This window comes from Sturnira hondurensis, unplaced genomic scaffold, assembly GCF_014824575.4.
Source record: "Sturnira hondurensis isolate 20B ecotype Veracruz unplaced genomic scaffold, ASM1482457v3 Scaffold0002840, whole genome shotgun sequence".
In the NCBI taxonomy this organism is placed as follows: domain Eukaryota; kingdom Metazoa; phylum Chordata; class Mammalia; order Chiroptera; family Phyllostomidae; genus Sturnira; species Sturnira hondurensis.
The window spans coordinates 19,658,107-19,674,101 of record NW_028075471.1 but is presented as its reverse complement, the minus strand read 5'-3'; the positions used below and the strand labels follow the sequence as shown (position 1 = coordinate 19,674,101).

The 15,995-nt window shown below is 43.5% G+C and overlaps 1 pseudogene; it reads left to right on the top strand.

Annotated features, from left to right (window-relative positions):
* The window catches only part of LOC118983643 (kinesin-like protein KIF2C), a 92,427-nt pseudogene extending 76,873 nt beyond the window's left edge, over positions 1-15,554 (top strand).
* The last annotated feature ends 441 nt before the right edge of the window (positions 15,555-15,995 follow it).

The window sequence follows — 15,995 nt, the reverse complement described above, 5'->3', positions numbered from 1 at the left end:
AAAAGAAAAGAAAAATGTTAAATAATTAATAAAAATATAGGAGCCAAATTGGAAAGAAATATGCACCAGAGTACTATCAGTAACAAACAAGCTAGAGTTAATATAGGTGGTATGGGAATAAGAGGGAAAAAAAAGGAAACAAAGAAAATCCTATAGGGGTGCCAGAAGGAAAACAACAACACCAAGAAATTTAAAACTTACCTGAACAAATAATAAAGAATAACTCCCCTAATCTGGTGAAGGAAATAGACTTCCAGGAAGGTCAGCAAGCCCAGAGAGTCCCAAAGAAGTTGGACCCAAAGAGGAACACACCAAAGTACATCATCAATAAAGTACCTAAGTTTAAAGACAAAGAGAAAATTCTAAAAGCAGCAAGAGATAAGGAGACAGTTACCTACAAAGGAGTTTTCATAAGGCTATCAGCTTATTTCTCAAAAAAAAGCCTTGCAGGCAAGAAGGGGCTAGAAAGAAGTATCCAAGTCATGAAAGGCAAGGAACAACATCCAAGATTACTCTATCCAGCAAAACTTTAATTCAGGATGGGAGGGCAGATAAAGTGCTTTGCATATAAAGTCAAGTTAAAGGAGTTCATCATTGCCAAGCCCTTACTATATAAACCATTAAAGGGACTTATCTAAAAAAATAATTTAAAATATGAACAATATCAATTATTGTGAGTGTTCAATATGAACACTCATAATTAGCAACAAATGAACCTAAAAGAAAAGAAAAACAATGAAAACAAAAACTAAGCAAACATCCAGAACAGGAACAGAATCAGAAAAATGGACATCACACAGAAGGAGCTCAGTGGGAAGGGGGAAGGGAGGAATAGTGCAGGAAAGGTACAGGGAAGAAGAAGCATAGTTAGTAAGCATAAAATAGATGGGGAAAGATAAAAATGGCATAGAAACAGAGGACTCAAAGAACGTATATGTACAACCCATGGATGTGAACTAAGTGGCAGGGGGAATGCTGGAGGGTTGGGGGACAGGGTGGATGGAGGGGGGATAAAAGGGGAAATTATGAAAACTGTAATAGCATAATAATAAAAACACTTAAAAAGAAACAAAGAAAATTGTAAGCGATGTTTAGAGGAATGGGAAGTGATTTTATAATTATAGAGGGAGAGGAAATACTATGAGTGAGGGACAAAAAACCAGACTAAGAATTTAAATCTGGGATGTAAAAGAAAGAAGAAAAAAGGAAATAAAGAAAAATAAAATGGCAGGATGAAAGAGAAATAGAAGAAAGACAAAAAAGAACAAGGGAAAAAAACAGGCTAAAATGGCAGAATTAAAATTTGAGTTGGAAAAAAAAAAGAGTAGGAGAGGGGCCCAGTAACATTGGATATTTGAAATACAGAATTAGTGAAGCTCTAGAGATAATCATGAAAAAACCTTGCAGCAACAACTACCCACAACCAACTAGCAAAGTTTGTTAAAGCTGTAGAGAGAACACAGGTATTTTAAGAGCTGGGCAAATGGATGTGGAATGACCCTTGACAAGGGAATTCGTTTTGAGTTTCTGGACAGGGGAGAAATAGTAAGAGTGTGGAATGGAAATAAGTTGTAGGTAGAGAGAAAACCAAATTTGCAATGAAAATATTGCAAGGAAAAAGTAAGGTAAAGTGGTCTAAGAGAAAGGATGGGCAAAATGTGTGAACTGAAATACACTATAGTATAAAATCTAGTGACTTATATACAAACTCGCTGGACAAGGAATGCGTGCTATAAAGCTATGCAGAAAAGAAAATATTGAAAATCATAAAGAAGACCACAGTGGCTTTTATCTCAATAGCCTCTTGTATTTACCACTATTTTTTCTTTCTGATTCTCCCTCTGGTGATATCAGATGTTGACCCCATCTGACCTTAGGCAGCTTCTTTGATACTTCCAGTGATCTGCTGTCTCTGGCTGTCTCCTTCAATTGTTAATCTGGTCACTCTGCACTCAGTATTCATGTTTAAGCACCATTGGTGGGCCCAAATCCCTGCTGTGATAGGGGCTATTGTTTTCCCCCAGGCTGCTACTGCTGGGAGGGGAATGCTCTGCCTGAGCAGGATGGTTGCTGCATATGGGCATTGGCTCAGCACCAGATCCCAGCAACTACTTTCTCAGTTCTCTCCTCAAGGCCTCTGTCTCCAGTCTCAAGTCTTTCTAGTCCACTCTGCCCACACCGCCTTTGCCAGGGATGTACTGTCTCTGGCTATCTCTTACCATTGTTAATCTGGTCACTCTGCACTCAGCATTCAGGCTTAAGCACCATAGGGCCAGTGCAGATACCCTCTTGGGGTTGGGGCTATTGTTTCCCGTCATGCTACTGCCACTTGGAGGGGAGCGGTATGCCTGAGCATGTTGGCTGGGGGATGACTAGCACCAGGATCCCAGAATCAACTCTCTCAGTTCTCTCCCCCAAGCTTCAGTCCTTAGTCTCTCCTCAGACACCACCAGCCCACTCTACTTCTGCCTTTGCCCAAACCCAAGGTAAGTGGCTGCAATTGAAAATCTGTGTGTTGGCCTTTTAAATGGCTCTTGTGTCTCCAGCCATTTGTCTCTGCCACCCTGCTACATTTTGCTGGTGGTTATCTGTATAATTTTTGGGCTCTGGTGATCTAGGCTGAGAATCCTAGCTTAGGGTGTAGACCCCATTCTTCTCAAGGGGATCCAACCAGCTGCTTAATTATCCCTCCAGCACTGCTGCCTGTGGGTGTCCTGCTAGTTCTCTCTTGAGTCTCTACTACACTTCTTACCAGAAAGGTTGTGCTGAAACTAGTTCTTCTGTCTGTTTGAGGCTATATGGCTTCTCTCTGGTTATTGCTCAGTTGTTTGTTCTGGGTGGTTTCTCCACAATTGAGTTGTAATTCCAGACTGGCCCTGGGAGGAGGTCAGTGTGACTTCAATTCACTCCTTCCCATCGTCCCTCTCTAAATAAAATCTTTTTTAAAAAAATTAAAAATTTTCACTAAGTAATGGATTAAAAAACAGATTTTTTTTTACTCCTGGGTCTAGATGTCAAATTCTGAAATCAAGGTGTCAGTAAGACCACACTCCCTCTAAGAGCCCTAGGGAAAAATCTTTTCTTGCTCCTTGTGTCCTCCTAGTTCCTGGGGTGGTAGGCAATTCTTGACATTTCTTGGCTTGTAGACACATCACTGTAATCTCTGCTTCTGTCTTCATGTGGGCTTCTCTCCTCTCTGCACCTTTGAGTTTTTCTTCTTTGCTTCTCTGCTTTTCTTTCTCTCCTACCTTAATCCAGCATGACCTCATGTTAACTAATTATATCGACAAAGACTCTATTTCCAAATATAATCACATTTTGAGGTTTTAGGTGGAAACAAATTTTGGGGGGTGGAAAAACTCTTCAACCCACTAAAACTGGTTCAACTTCAAATCAGAACAACTGGTAAGCTCAGCTCCCTTTAATTACCCCCACTATTTCTTGGTACCTAAGTTTGATATAGTTTGCATTTTGGAAGTAAAGAAAGATAGGAATTCAATCATGTCCTGATATTTTTAGTGCATTATAACCCCACTTTACTGCAAAGTGGTTTGATCACATTTTAGAACCAACTCAGTGGTTAAGAGCCAGAACCATTGTCAGACTGATCAAGTTTAAACCCTGGTTCGAACTTTTTGCCATTGAGGTGACACAACATTCTTTATACCTTGGTTTTCTTCTATATAAAATGTGGTTGATAAAAAAAGTACTCTTTCTAAGGTTGTAGTAAACATTAAATGAGAAAATGGAACTAAATTCTTAGCTCAGTGCCAATGTAAGTAATGATAATAAGTGTTATTATTTTGTATCTTCCTGAGGTAGTGGGTATGAGAAAGAAGGCTTAGAAATGACCCCTTCTCCCTTTGACTCTACTACCCACATAAGTCCGTAGGACACCAGCATGGAATATAAAACTTAAGAACAGAACTCATGGCTTATGCACTTTTATTGACAATCAAAGCTTTATCACAGAACCAAACTCAAGGCTTCTAGTTCCATTGTCTTTTAGGGTAGATCCTTTCCCAGAGACTCTCCCAACCCACCAACAAGTAGACTTTCAGAGGCCAATTTACTGGACCATCAATTTACTGGACTGGGATGGGACTCAAGGTTGGTGGGATCATGGCTATGCCCACTAACAGCTAAACACATGCACAGAGTTTAGTTACCCCTCAGCTTGGGGATACAGCTTGGCTGGGACACCTGAGGCTGGAGTAGATCCTGGAAGCTACGAATCAGGCCAGGCAGGGATTATTTGGGAAGTGGATTTGGACTTCTTTCTGTCTGAGGGCTCCAGCACCCTGGCTTCTTCTGGTGGATAGCAAATAAGACTGGCTTTCACCAGGATGGTGTGAGGCTGGACAGGAGCCAAATTGCTATGGATTCTTCTTGTTAGGGCCTGAAGCTAAGACAAGAGACTACTTTTCTGCTTCAACTGCATGGGCCAGCTCAGGCACAAGGGTCAGGGGATAGGTGGGAGGGCTCCTTTGCAAGAGTCTAGGCCCCTGATTGAAGACAGTGGATGAGAGGATGTATATCAGAAGCAAGAGGATATTCTGTACGGCTATTATGTATTTTGTGTAGTAGGGTATGGCTGTGAAGAACTTGCCCTATTACATTTCAGCAAAGGGCTCAGTTGGGTTTTTTGTTTTTTATATTTTACAGAAATATTTTTTAGTGTTTGACCTCATAATGGGAAAGATTTGGAAACCTTCAGCTTCCCTTCCTTTTCCTACCAGAATAATGGGAGCTGAGCAGAGCATGGCCACAACCTTCATGTATAGAATACCTGGACCTTGTAGAGCCTGGAGTAAGAGCATGGAGGAGGCTCACATACACTGTGTCTAAGTATTTTTAAATGATATATTTTACCAGTAAAATGGTGTGCAAAATACATTCTGTTCTCCAACCTTGACAAATATACCTTCCCAATGCCCTGCAGTACCAGGACCAAATTTAGATTTCTTAGGATCCTTGGTATTCCATGCCAAAATGTGGACTTGGGGAAAAGCCAGACACTGGCCCTTGTCCACTTATTTTCCATTCCACCCTGCCCTACTCTGCATCATGAAGACCCTCACTCACTTTTATGCTTGCTCATGAACACTCCAACCTGAATGTCCATGCTGGGTTCCTACCTCCCTGCAAACAGCTGCCCCATCGTCAACTTTCAGGCATAGGGTGTGCACGCTGATGGGACAATTTGGTCTCCTGAGAAATAAGGGAAGCACTCACATTCCTGGAAACAGAATCATGGCCACTTGGGCAGGGAATTATGGAACCTCAGGTACCCAGAGTGAAGTCTGAAAAGAGAGAGCATAGGGCCCAGAAGGACACATCCCATTGGTCCCATGGACTATGAAGAGGCAGAAGAAGGCTAGAGGGGCCCTTTAAAGCAGGGCTGGGGCAAGACCCTGTTGCTTTAGTCTAAAGACTGTTCTGTTCATGATAATAACACCGAAATTCCAATATCATGCCAGTTTGGAGGCCAAACTCACATGGCAGGGAGCATGATTTCTGACAGCTTAGAGATATGAATTCTTGACTTCCTTTTCTCCCAAGGAAGAGGCTCACCACAATAGTGGGAACTGACTCAGAATCAGGGAAATCATGAGGAAAACCTGCTGCAGGGTTGGAAGCACCCAGAAGTGGCCTATGCCTTCATTTTGGCCTTCCCTGGATCCAAGATTCCTCTGAAGGCAGCTCTTCCCTCCACAATCCATGTGTTTTCTGTTATTTCCTAATTCTCAGCTTGGCAAGCCCAAGAGTGCTGTATCCATATTTTTCTGATGAGTTTCTTCCTACATGCCTGAGCTCATAGCAGTGAGCCTGTGAAACAAAGCTCCTGCTCCTTCACAGAAAGATTCATATTCTTCTCTGAAAAAGCCTTTCCAGTCTTCATTTTTCTCCTCCTGCCTGACATCTCCCTTTTCTGTGTGTGTACACACACACGTACGCACACACACACACACACACACAACTTTGGTGTTCATGCATTCTTTACTGTGAAGTTAACTTGTGTGATAGTCTCATGGACCTGCCACTCAGAAGCTGAAGTGTCTGTTGCTATAACTACAGTGGTCATAAATTCAATCACAGTAATTAAAATTATGTGTTTTCCAAACTCTTCAAGTAAAGATAGAATCATTGGGCTACCTCGAGTTTTAAGTTTAAAGTTCATGACTAGCTCCCAAATCTGTACTTGCTTATGTTTAAAATGTTTGCAAAGGGACCTGGGTTTCTTTTCATTTCTGCAGACACTTAAAGAGTAAGTTTTATTTCTGCATCTGAAATCACAGACATTCTACACTCTCCTGAAAATAAATTTCACTTTGCCACCAGATCCTTTAAGAAACAAGGTAAACAGGGTGGAAAGAAAGGAACTGTGATTTTGAAGTAGCCAAGGGCTTTCGTGTCCAGTCTGTTTGCCTGCTATGCTTGTGTTTCAGATTTGAGCTTCTCTTCAGGAACACGGCTTAGGAGATGGGCTAACAGAGTCTTTCAAACTGCTGACAAGTGATTGTTACTAAATGAAAGGAAGTCAGTTCTAAAAGAAATAAGGAACTAGGAATCCAACTGTTACCCTTCATTCCAGATGCCACCTTCTCCTCCTGGGAATACTTCAATGGCTTCTGTGAGACAACTGCTACTTTCCCACCAATATGTCTTCTCTTCTTTTGTAGAGAACCTCAATCCAGTTTGTGATGGCAATACACCAAGGTAAAAACTACAGTCCCTACAAGGTAAACTAACAGATTACTGCAAACTTGATGGCTTAAAATGACACATGGCTATTATCTCAGAGTTTCAGTGGGTGAGGAATCTGGACACAGTGTACCTGGGTCCTTTGCCTCAGAGGCTTTTACCAGGCTGCACTCAAGATGTCTGTCAAAGGTAGGTCTCCACTGAGGGTTTGACTAGGCAAGGACATGCTTCTAAGCTCATGTGGTTGTTGGCAGAATTAAGTTCCTTGAAGAGCTATTTGATTGAGGATCTCAGTTCCTTGCTGAGTATTGGCCAATGGCTTCCCTCAGCTTCTTGACAGGTGAAGAAAGAAATATTCTCTCCAAACATGTGAGCTTACATTATTGGTGTGCAAGTGAAGAATGCAAGAAAGACAGTTCACTAGCCAGACAGGATACTTTCTCTTGAAACCAAATCATAGAAATGACATCGTATCACATTTGCCATGCTCTGCTGGTCAGAAGCAAACTGCTCTAACCATCATGATGTGATGTCATGGGCTCAGCCCATGCTTCTGGGCTCACAGCTTCTTGGGCTCAGCTATGCTTGACATGTTCAAATCCCTGGACTTTTCAGTCACAGTAGACAGTAATCCTCTCCCACTTTCTTAGCTTAAGCACACCAAAGCCAATTTTTTTCACTCACAACTAACAGAGAATATTCTAATACAATAGGCTTTAATAAATATATAATGAGTAAATTTATAAAGAGTGCTGAAGCAATGTTATAACTCTGATGGAAAATTTTGATGACCTAGAAATAACACCCAGGGGTTGGCAAACTTTTCTGTAAGGTGCCAGCTTAAAATTTCTTAGGCTTCATAGACCACACAGTCTCTGTTATGACAAATCAACTCTGCTATTGCAGCACAAAAGCTGCCATATATGATACACAGATGAGCTTGGCTATGTTTCAGTAAAACTAGATTTATAAAATCAGTCAGCAGGTGAGATTTGTCCCACAGCTGGAGCTTGCTAACCCCTGTATTAGGGCACTATACAATGGGGAGAGGACTGTTTATTGTTTTGCATTTTTTAAAAATCTAAGCAGACTGGTAACTTTGGGAAATGTTGCTGCAAGGTTAGGTTATGTTCCTCCTCAGTCTCCTGCTTTCTATCAGTCCTCTTTCTTTCCTGGTTCTTTCAGAGCCTGAAGAACTTTGGCAGACTGGAGAGGGTGCTGGCCCTCTGAGACTCCATGTTCAGCCCACCCCTCATCGCTGTCCACAGTGCTGTCATCCTGAGCCTTTCCTGTGCCTGTCCCATCTCACCCTCAACTTTTTTTCCCTTTCTTCCATCTTCTCTGCATTCACTGACATTCTGTTCCTCTCCTCTCTTCTTCTTCTTCTTCTTCTTCTTCTTCTTCCTCTTCCTCTTCCTCTTCCTCTTCAGATTGTATTTATTTCTTTTTAGAAAGGGGAAGGGAGGGAGAAAGAGAATGGGAGAGAAACATTAGTGTGTGGTCGCCTCTCACATGCCTGGCCTGCAATCCAGTCATGTGCCCTGACTGTGAATCAAGTGATGATCCTCTGGTTTGCAGTCCAGCCCTCAATCCACTGATCCACATCAGCCAGGCCCTCCCTTATTCTATTCAGATAGGAAGAAGGGGTGTAGAAAGAGTAGGGAGCAGAAACTAAAGAAAAAATAAAGGAAATTAGAAAGGCTCCTTCCCCATGGCCTGATGAACGTTGCATGCTTCCTCAAAGTGCTGCAGGGTCAAGAGGCATCTGAACTATTCTCCCAGAGCAGGGAAGAAGATCCATCCCTACCCCACCCCCCAGGGAAGCATATGGGGATTTCTGAGAGAGCAGAAACTTTCTCCTAGAAGGTGAAGCTACAGCATAGCAGTACCATGTTCTCAGTCTATTCCCAGAGCTGAGAACAGGGCCTGCACTTGGTAGATTTGATTCACAGCAAATGGTTGGTGAATGAATGAATAAACTAAGCCCTTGCAGGTGGTATTCTGAGTAATTCGTCAAATAAAGGCTTGCTTTATTTTCAGGCAGCTCAAGACTCTTCTTCCTTAGCTTAGCTGCATACCAGCTGAAAAGACTTCCTAGCTTGAGGCAGAAGGGAGAATTCTGTCCTCTCTAATCTTTTTAGGTAACTTCTTTGGGAAAGGCTTTGCAAGCAATAACCACTGGGTTGGCAGAGTCTTATGCATCTTTCAGAGGTTTTGTCAAGCTACTGCTCCCAGTAGGGAGCCCACAAGGCTAGGCGAAGGCAGGAAAGAGGCATCTTCTCTCCACGCAGCCAAGAGAGGCAGAGATGAGAGCTGCTCACAGTGCTATCCAGAGTGATGAGTGACAGACCCCTCAGTTTCCAAAAAACACTGAGTGGCAAGCACAGGGTAGGTAGCCCTTCAGTAGGGAACATAGATAGCCTTGGTACCTACCATTCTCTGACTCATTGTATAACCCTACGCAGGTTATATCTCCTTGCTGTGCCTTTGCTCTCTTATCTGTGTGATGAAATACTGACTGTGCTGGGGACATAGATTTTAAATATCTTCTTTTATTTATTTTTAGAGAGGGGGAGAGAAACATCTGTGTGAGAGTAAAACATTAATTGGTTGTCTCTCTCATGTGCCTTAACCAAGGATTGGCCCGCAACCCAGGCATGTGCTCTGACCTAGAATGAAACCGGTGACCTTTTGCTGTGTAGTGCTATACCCAAAGCCAGGGCCTAAGGTATAAATTTTAACACATGGTTAAGTTTTAAAGTCAGCTGGAAACCATTAGTCCAAAATATCCTTGCAAAGTGCCTTAAATCACCATAAGATTCTGTTTATGTGATTTGGGGTATCTACTGTACTACACAGACTTTTCCAGGCCCACTAAACTCTGAGTCCAAGTGGGAAGTCAAGTCATCCTGTCTTCCAGGTAATTATCAGCCCCCTGGCAGTGAATGGAGGCCTGTAGGGAAGGAGGAATGGAATGATGATTTCTCCAGTGTTCTGGCTTGCCTGAAGACTTTTCTTCATTCTGTTTCCTAGTAAGCTTCTGCAATCTTAGTATGTGTTAACCATTTTGCTTCAAAAAAATAGTGGTGTTTCCTGGGCTGGCCAGTGGGGCAAAAATTAGGAAAGTTGAGAAGCCTTCAGAGCACTGTCCCACAGTTTAAATGACAAGCTGTGCATTCAGTATGTAGGGCAGTGCTTGGACCATTGTGAGTGCTCCATAAAGGAGAGGGTTTAGTTCAACATCATCATCATCATCATTGCTTAAGAACCTCAGTTCAGCCTGGCCCACAGTGATTTAGAGAGTGTGGTGAATGCTGTCAGCTCACCCATACCCCAGCTTCCTATAGTTCTTGTGGCACCAGCTCCACATCTCAGCCCTCAGGGAGCTGCTGGGCTCAGGCTGTGGAGCTAGGCTTGGTCTGGGCCAGCTCCAAGCTGGAAGAGCTATGGAATTCATGGCTCACCTACTCCTCACACTGGTGGTGGGAGTATGATCCATACCATCTCTACCTTCCCCTACAGGATGGAGCTACTTTGTTCCTAGTCCTATGTTTCCTAGAAAAGTCACCTTCATATAAATCCTTAATTCACCAGCCTGCTTGTGGGAATCTTGTCTAAGAGAGGCATGGAGGTTTTCCATGTGGTTAGGATGGAAATCAGTAAGCAGAAGGGGGAGTGGTACATAGAGGAAAGAAGGAAACATTGGGAGAGGAAGGGAGCAGGCACCAAAATGTCTGCAGTGGAGGTGACTTAAGGTATCAGGCACACTGACTTGAATTTGAGGAGTGGAGAAACTGAGGGCTAAGAGGAAAAGTCACTTGCCTGAGGCTAACAGTATCATTAGGGCAGAACTTGGCAAGGCGCATAAAAATTCCCAATCAATGCTTGTGGAATAAAAGTGAGGGTTTGAATTGACAGGGCTTCATCCATCACCTGAGCCAACAGGTTCGTATGCAACTTCAGAGAACATTCTGCCCTGAACCACAAATGTCCAGGTGTCTCTGGAGCTCTGCTCCCCACACACTGGGGACCCATGGCTCTGGAATACATGCCCCAGGCAAGAGCCCAGTGTGGAGTCATCTATATGTCCCTCCCATCAGCCCAGACAAGGAGGGAGATTTGCTTTCTTTTCACTTTCCTTAGAATGGCAGTTCACAGAGAAATCAGAAATACAGTTTGAGCTCCTCACACTTTATTTTCTGCCCATGAAACTTCTGGTTGTTCAAATGCAGATTCTGATCCAGTGGGTCTTCCATGGGCCTGAAAGTCTACATTTCCAACAAATTCCCATGGTGGGAGGAAGGGGTGGCCCTCTCTGAGCCATACTTTGCATAGCAAATTTCTAAGAACATGCTTTTGTTTGCATCATCACTTCCTTCCAAGAAGACCCTTTCTTCTTACCCATCCTTTGAGGTTCTGTTCAAATGTCACTTCTAAACCCCTTGAGTCTTCCTCTTTCTTTCAATGGGAATAAATCTCTTGCTATGCTTGCTTTTCTGTGCTTCTTATAACACTATAAGAAGTGGGACACTTCTATGCTTCTTATAACACTACGAGAGGGCAGTGTAACACTAATGCCCTCTCTTTTACGGCATAGTAATTTTTTTTCCTAGACTGTGAGTTTCTTAAGGAGTTCTGTGATTTTGTTTTGAAACACTTGTAGCTCCTCTATCACTCTCCAGAACACTGTAGTAATAGCTCACTTGTGTGTGGCAGGCACTGGGTTCAGTCCCTAGTGGGCTTTATCTCAATACTCTTCAGTCTTGTGAGGTAGGTATTAGTATCCAGAGGCTCAGAAAAGTGAGGTGAATTGCCTGAGGTCATACCTAATAAGTGACCAAACCCACTGACCCCACCTGCCAAATGCCAAAGCCCAAGCTGTCATATATTTTGCATTTGAAGAATGAATGAATAAGTAAATGAATGGATGGTTGGATGGGTGGATGGATGGGCATTTCAGAAGAAAAAAAACTGGTTCTGTGTAAAATACTGCACATAAAGCTAGCACATTCACATGCTTTAGCTTGGGGTAGGTTGATTATCCCCCAGTCCCTCCTTCTATCTAATCCAGAGATTTCCATGAAATTCTTATTCACAGTGGAGATCTTGCCCACAGAGAACAGGAAACTTGACATATTCAGCCGCAGCTGTTGTACTTTCCAACACCCTCAGGCTTAGTCCCTAACATCTCATGTTCATTAAATAGAATCTCCCTCCTTCTAAAGTGTGAAGAGGGCTCCCTACTTCCTGTGGGTGGGTGGAGTGGTGCTGACAAGCTCAGAGCTGTCGCTTGGAAAAGCTTCATGTTGACAGGAAAGCAGGCATCTATTGGCCTTTATTTCACCGGAGCAGCTTATCTCAGATCATCTCTTCAATCACAGGCCCTTAAACAGCTTCCGGCAATCGATTTGCATTCCTGCTGCTACTGCTGCTTGTATTGCTGGGAGATAAAGCAGAGGGATTACTATATTTACCTGCATATAGCTTCAGCCTTCTTCCAGTGGATAGTGGCTCCAGAGATGAACCAACCTGCTACCCCTGCAGGTTTGTGGGGAAGCCAGACCATTTCTTCCAGTCCTCCTAGAGCCTTCCATCTTCTTTTATTTATGTTTAAAAATAATTTATTTTTCTGTTATAGTTGACATATAACATTATATTAGTTTCAGATGTACAACCCAGTATTTAGACATTTATGTAACTTATGAAGTGCGCACCCTGATAAATTTAGTACTCACCTAACACCATGCATAGTTATCACAACATTACTGATTATGTTTCCTATGCTGTACTTTACATCCCCATGACTATTTTTATAATGGCCAATATGTACTTCTTAATCCTGTCACATTTTTCTCCCAGTCTCCCAACCACCCTCCCAATCTGGCAACTGTCAAATAGAACTTTCCATCTTCTAATGATTGGTGTGGAGCCACCAGTCTTACCAAAACAGGAGACAAGGTCATGTGGTGGTGAACAGTGCTTGGGAGCCTGAGCTGGGATCTCAACTGTGCTGCTCATGCAGGGGCTGTGTGACTCTCTCGCTCTGAGCAGTAGTTTCTGTACAGCCTCATTTTGCAGATGAAGCTGAGAGCTAAATAAGATCAAGCATGGAAGAGTCAGTGTATGCCAACATGTGGAAAACACTCATTAAATAAGAGTTATGCTGGAGGCTGATCCCAGAACCTGGAATCCTAGCATAGCATGACATGCTTCAGGACCCCATGCCTCCTTTTCAACCTCCAGGAACCTTCTTTCTGGGAGCTCCTTGGGCCAGGTTCAAGTGCTACCATGGTTGAGCTTCTCTACAATTCACAGCATCTCAGGCCTTCTGCAAATATCAGATGGAGAAAGCAGTTTAGGAGAGGGCAGGGAGGCATAATATAGCAGTCACATATGGGAAGACCAGCAGTTTGGGAAGATGAGGCTGAAAAGGTGTTTGGGACCATATCCCAAGGAGTAGGCAGCCTGAGACCAACAAAGGAGTTTGGACTTAATGCAGGAGAATAATAGGAGGCCACTGAGGAGCTCGGATCAGAGTTTAGGAAGCTGTGTGAAGGATGAATTGTGGTACATGAGGGACAGAGTGAAATGAAGAACAGATAAGAAGCAGTTGTTAGAGTCAAGGTGATATTTGACTACTACTGGCATCAGAGCAATAATTAGTAGGTCATTAGATCAACCAATCAGAGGGGGCTTCAGGAAGGTCTCAGTGCCCCTGTGTGCTCAGCATTAACCCTTTAGTTGTTAGACTGTGACAATATGGGGGTTACAGGAGAGGGACCTAGGTGGTATGGTGGGGCCTGTGTGCTCAGGCTAGTAAATACTTAGCAACAGATTCTGCAATATCAGGCTAATGGTTCTATTTGTTCTGTGCACTGATATTCAGCCCTGCATGGTACCTAGAGCATGGAAAGGCAGAGGCAGATTTCAGAGAGGTTGCTCAGATAAAATTGATAGCAGGGTGTGGTGGCAGCTTTGGTTCCACATCATCATCAAGAAACTGCCTTGTTCAGAGCTCTTGGGTGTAGGCAGAAGGAGTGGCATCACAACCAGCACAGCAGCTAAGTTGATAGGGGACCCAAATGAGAAAAATGAACCAAGATGGTATCAGCAAGTCTATTATAAGGAGAAGAGAGGGAAGGAGGCACAGCTAGGGGTGAACCATAAATAAAGCGGGGTTCTGAATAGCCAGGGCACTAGGGGGGTTGTTGGTTGGCACATGCCTACATTTGTACTATTCTCAACCTGGGGTTCAAGCTTTATTTCTAATTGACCTTAGCATCAGGGAGTTCTCCCTCCTCCTACCCATCATTTACTGTGACTGATCCTATGAAAGAGCATAGGATATGCATTTGTGTTAGGAAATGCCCACTGAATAAACAAAAATTGACCGAGAAAGAAATTGATGTGGTTTTCATCCCTAGCAAGTATGTCCTCTTTGTTCATGAGATCAAGTTAAAAGTAGACTTAACAAAGTATCTGGAGAACCAGGCATTCTGCTTTGACTTTGCATTTGATGAAACATCTGCAAGTTAAGTCATCTATAGCAGGAGTGTCAAATTCATTTTCACCAGGGGCCACACCAGCCTCACAGTTGCCTTCAAAGGGCCGAATGTGATTTTAGGACTCTATAAATGTAACTACTTAATAGTTAAGCAAGAGTTTGGCACTGCCCCTGGGTAGAAACAAGGTGCCAGGACAGATAAAAAAAGGTGGAAGGCCAGATTTGGCTCATGGGCCTTGTGTTTGCCACCTGTGACCTATAGGTTCACAGCAAGCCCACCGGTACACACAATTTTCCATTGTAGAAAAGCAACTTTTTTGCATACGGCGAAATGAGAAGTGACAAGACACATACTATGTGTGAGGCCTCTCTGGGAAAGCCCAGAATGCCCAGGATATCTTCCTCTTAAAGACTCAGCCCTACTACCACAGCCTGGGCCTGGAAGTTTATATGACATTCTTTGAGATGTATAATGGGAAGCTAATTGACTTGCTCAACAAGGCCAATCAGTACATGCTGGAGAACAGGAAGCAGCAGGTGCAGGGATTGGTGGGGCAGGAGCACCTGATCAACTATGCTAATGATGCCATCAAGATGACCAACACAGGCAGTGCTGGCAGAACCTCTGGGCAGACATTTTCATCTCTAATTCTTCCCACTCCAATGCCTACTTCCAGATTCTTCTTTGAGCCAAAGGGAAAATGCATGGCAAGTTCTCCTTGGTGGATCTGGCAGAAAATGAACAAAGTATAGACATTTCCAGTGCTCAATGGCAGACCCATATGGAAGCCACAGAAATTCACAAGTCTCCTGGCTCTGAAGGTAGGGGTCGTTGGTCTGAAGGACTACTGGTACAGGGAGGAAGAGGGCAGCATGAGAGGAAAGAAGGGACCTCAGTTGTACCTGCTGCCCCATAGGAGTTGATCAGGGCCCTGGGACAGAACACTCACATCCTGTTCCACAAGAGCAAGTTAACACAGGTGCCAAGGGACTCCTTTATCTAAGAGAACTGGAGAACCTGTATGATTGCCATGACCTCACCAGGCACAAGCTCCTGTGAACATACTTTAGACACACTGAGAGATGCAGACAAGGTCAAAGAACTTGGCTCCCACAGTGGACTCAGTGGAAAGCAGCCAATTCAAATGGAAACGCAAGAGATAGTAGCCAGAACTCACAGGTCCTTGATTGCAGGAAGTTTTTCTAAGGAAGAAGAACTGTCTATCCAGATGTTTATCTTTCATGACCCGTGAAGACACACTCAACCGCTTCTCCCAGGAGTCATTAATCAGCCTCAATCTTTCATTCCCTAAACTTCTGGGTAAAGACTTAGTCACAGTCTCCATTGAAGCCCCACAGGTATCTTCTTGGCACTCACAGTTCAGGCTGAGTGATCACTCACATATCAGGCTGGCTTCTTATTGCAAGTGCCTAGGACTCTGCCAGAGAGCTTTCTTTGGCCAGGAACATTCTTGGAGGTGGGGTGGAGGGAAGTCCAAAATGCTGGGAAACTAACCCCCCAAACCAGGAGCAGCCCTATACCAATGCCAGCTTCTTCATTCTTTGGGTGGGACAGCTCTTACATTTTTCCTGAACTATCTCTCATGGTCTGCTCCTGGGGGAGCCCAATTGAAGTCACACTGATATACCCTCAGTTCAAGTCACTGCCATTTCTTACCCGGATTCCTGTCTGGATGCTCTCCAATACAATCTATAGCAAAGGGAGCTTTGTAAAAATGTAAACCAAATAACTTTTCTCCTCTGCTCCCTGTTGCCCTTAGGCAAA